This window comes from Myripristis murdjan, chromosome 8 (genome assembly GCF_902150065.1).
Source record: "Myripristis murdjan chromosome 8, fMyrMur1.1, whole genome shotgun sequence".
In the NCBI taxonomy this organism is placed as follows: Eukaryota; Metazoa; Chordata; class Actinopteri; order Holocentriformes; family Holocentridae; genus Myripristis; species Myripristis murdjan.
Window position 1 is genome coordinate 34,959,537 of NC_043987.1, and position 3,372 is coordinate 34,962,908.

General features: G+C 44.9%; 1 protein-coding gene and 3 non-coding genes across 5 annotated transcripts in view; all 4 read right to left on the reverse strand.

Annotated features, from left to right (window-relative positions):
* The window catches only part of LOC115363490 (sodium channel protein type 4 subunit alpha B-like), a 47,179-nt gene that overhangs the window by 37,784 nt on the left and 6,023 nt on the right, over positions 1-3,372 (reverse strand). The gene's annotated exons all lie outside the window — the stretch shown is intronic.
* trnav-cac (transfer RNA valine (anticodon CAC)) lies at positions 2,064-2,136 on the reverse strand. Its single transcript has one exon. It is a non-coding gene; the product is annotated as a tRNA-Val (tRNA).
* trnag-gcc (transfer RNA glycine (anticodon GCC)) lies at positions 2,569-2,639 on the reverse strand. Its single transcript has one exon. It is a non-coding gene; the product is annotated as a tRNA-Gly (tRNA).
* Positions 3,194-3,265, reverse strand: trnad-guc (transfer RNA aspartic acid (anticodon GUC)). Its single transcript has one exon. It is a non-coding gene; the product is annotated as a tRNA-Asp (tRNA).

Consider the following 3,372-nt stretch of genomic DNA (forward strand, 5'->3'; position numbering starts at 1 on the left):
TCTCACAGCTCATTCAAGTCAACTCCCAGTCATTTCTCTCTTCAGGTTCAGGTCATGCCCACACTGTGCTGCGTCAGTTTGCAAACGCATCTCTTTTTCTACACTTCAGCCTTCCGTTCTCCACCAAGCCGGCATCCTCCACCAACAAAGATGGAACTTTTCAAAAATGGTGTCCAAGGTGTGGACATCTGGCAACAGGGGCTTGGCGTTTTTTGGAGGATGGCGTCACGTTGGGCGGAGCCTATGTACGGCTTAAGCAGCGGGACTTTGTGAATGTTTGAGCCTGTCAGTGACTCTTGGAAAACTGGGGGAAAGCAAAAAGCACGGTACAGCGTGGAGAGCCAAAGGGCATTTTCGGGTTTAGCTGGCTTGCAGTGGACATGGTCGCAGACTGAGCATCTTGGCCTTGTCTACCGTATTTCACCAATTAATCGCCGGGCCGCAAATAGCCGCCTGTTTCTTTTAAACGCCTGGGATCTGCACCCATTTTGCGTAGGCTATTAAACGCCCACCCTAATAACCGCCGGGGCGATTAGGCTATTTGCATTATATTGAGGTAAACCCAAAATAAGGCTATTCACCTGAAGAGAAAAGGGTGTACCGTAATCTTAAATCGACCGACTAGCCTAACTATTATTTTGACAGAAAACGGAAGTGTCAGAGGGAACGACTCGCAACGCGAGCGGTTTGCACTATGTTTGTATGTAGGCTACAGATATGTTTAGCCTACCTTATGCCTTACAGTACTTTTGTACTAAAAAATCTGTTGGACAGTAACTGTCATCACAGTAACGGCCTGGTGCAGGTCTGTGCAAAAATAAATAAGGGCCTGCAGCGTATAGCCGCCTGGTTCTTTTAAACGCCCGGGGTCCAAGTTGGTTTTGCGTCTACAGTTTTTCTCGATTGCTAAGACACATTTCTCGAAAGTTGCCCTCCGTTTCTAAACTGTGAACACAAAACCCAATTTTCAAGCTACATTCACAAAACCTCAGACTCCTCTTGCAAAACCAAACTTTCACCTCAAAACAGTTCAATCTGTGCTCAAAGCTACGGTGTCCGAGAACCGCCATCGCTGCAAATAAAAAAAAAACGATGCAAATAAAAAAACCCCGCTGCAAATAAAAAAGAAAAACGCTGCATTGCAAATAAAAAAGCAAGTCACTGCAAATAAAAAAACCCCGCTGCAAATAAAAAAGAAAAACGCTGCGTTGCAAATAAAAAAAAAGCAACAGTCACTGCAAATAAAAAAAACCCCCACTGCAAATAAAAAAAGAAAACGCTGCGTTGCAAATAGGCTAATAATAATAATAATAAAAAAAAAAGCAACGCTGCAAACAAAAAAGCCAAAACTGCTTTTCATGGCGGATTTTTTGTATTTGTTATATTTAAGCAATAAGCCCCGAAAAGCCGATTTTACAACGGCTGAGGGGCGTTCTAAAATGTAAAATCGCCGTTGTAAAATCACTGAAACTCACGGCTTCAAGGGGCTTATTGCTTTTATAAAACGGTCACCCTACATATAGCCCATAAAATAAACACACAAGAAAAAATTCAATAATTTATTGGTAATAATGCAACAATAAAACTGAGAACTATTCATTCTTCCACCAAGCAAGATAGAGTGGACAGAATGGTTGCCAAGCAACACAGACGCTAAGATCGCTTTTTCATCTAGTGCCATCATCATGGGCCTCACACAGCAGTGCTCTCTGAACTGGCTTCTATATGTTCCCTCACATCATGAGCCACAAGTGGGATCAGTTTTGAGTTGTTGTGTTCAACCAGTGACACCAGTGCTTTACTTGTGTTTGACTTTTGCCACCTGTGCTCACCATTATGCAACACAGGAGCATCACAATGAAAATGTGTTGGTAAGTTGTGTCTAAACAGGTGAAACGTGCTTATGGTTTTGCCAAAAGAGTGACTGATTCAGTCAGTGGGTTCAGGCAATGGAGCATTTGGTTCAGACAACAGGATTTAGTGTTTTAGCCACTGAGAGAAACTGTAAACGCCCGGGCGATTGATTGGTGAAACACGGTCTGTCTATAAAGCTGCCATAAGGTTGTTTCCGCCCGGTTTCGAACCGGGGACCTTTCGCGTGTGAGGCGAACGTGATAACCACTACACTACGGAAACTTGCCCTACTGCCAAATTTTGTCTACAAAAGAATGGATATAGACAGTCCTGTATGACAGAATGTCTGTCACTTGTATGCTTGCCTTCAACTGGCCCAGGTCAGACTCGATAGGGTCTTCATAACATGATCCAGGTCGCTGACCCACATCCTCATTAGCCTGAAGTTATCACAAAGTATATTTTGCACTGTTTGATTGTTTTTATATTTACTCTTTGGCGCTGTCTGCACCATGGGTAAGGTCAGAGTGAAATGTTTTTTTGGATGCTCTGTATGTCTGGCACAGAACTGCAGGACTGACAATAAAGCATCTTGAAACTTCAGTCTCATTGATGGAAAACCATGGCCTCAGACTTGGAGGGTTGATTCTCGTCCTGACCGCTTCACACTCAACCTGGAATCTCTACACACTGGCTGTTGCACTAAGTCTATACTGCATTGGCCGGGAATCGAACCCGGGCCTCCCGCGTGGCAGGCGAGAATTCTACCACTGAACCACCAATGCTGCAATGTACAGCGTGGCTGAGCAGAAAGAGCGCGGCGGCGTAGGGCAAAACCCTGGAGCCACAATCAACTTCTGCTGCAATACAACCCGACGTCGTGCTGCACTGGCCAGTCGTTTAGCCGGCAAACACCGAGCCGGCAGACGGCGGGCAGATGGGCAATGTAGCCTCCGGTACGGTGACTCTGAAAAAAGTCAGCAAGTCACTAGATGCCATTTCCGTTGTTTGGTCTTCTAACCGCTAGCGGGGGTCGTGCACTTACAAATCTACAAGACTATCAGCATTTATTAATGAATTCAGTCGTGTTTGATTATTTATTTCTTTGCTTGTTTATGTATGTCTTCACATATTTATTAATTTACTTATGTATTTCTATATTTTTGCAGAAGACAATAGCCTATGTGCCATTCCTGATGATCTACAAACCCCATATTGATGTCTTGAGCACCTCTGCCCCCTTCAGGCTGAGGTCAGTTATAGTCGGCCTACGTTCATGTCTTCCTGCGTGTTTTCAGGGTGAGATTTTCACCTCCTCCAAGGAGAAAAGGAAACTCTTCTCCCCGTCGGGGAATTGAACCCCGGTCTCCCGCGTGACAGGCGGGGATACTAACCACTATACTAACGAGGAGACACAGGAAGGGGGGCAGGGCCAGGTCCCATCTCACAGCTCATTCAATTTTGCAAACACATCTCTTTTTCTACACTTAAGCCTTCTGTTCTCCACCAAGCCGGCAT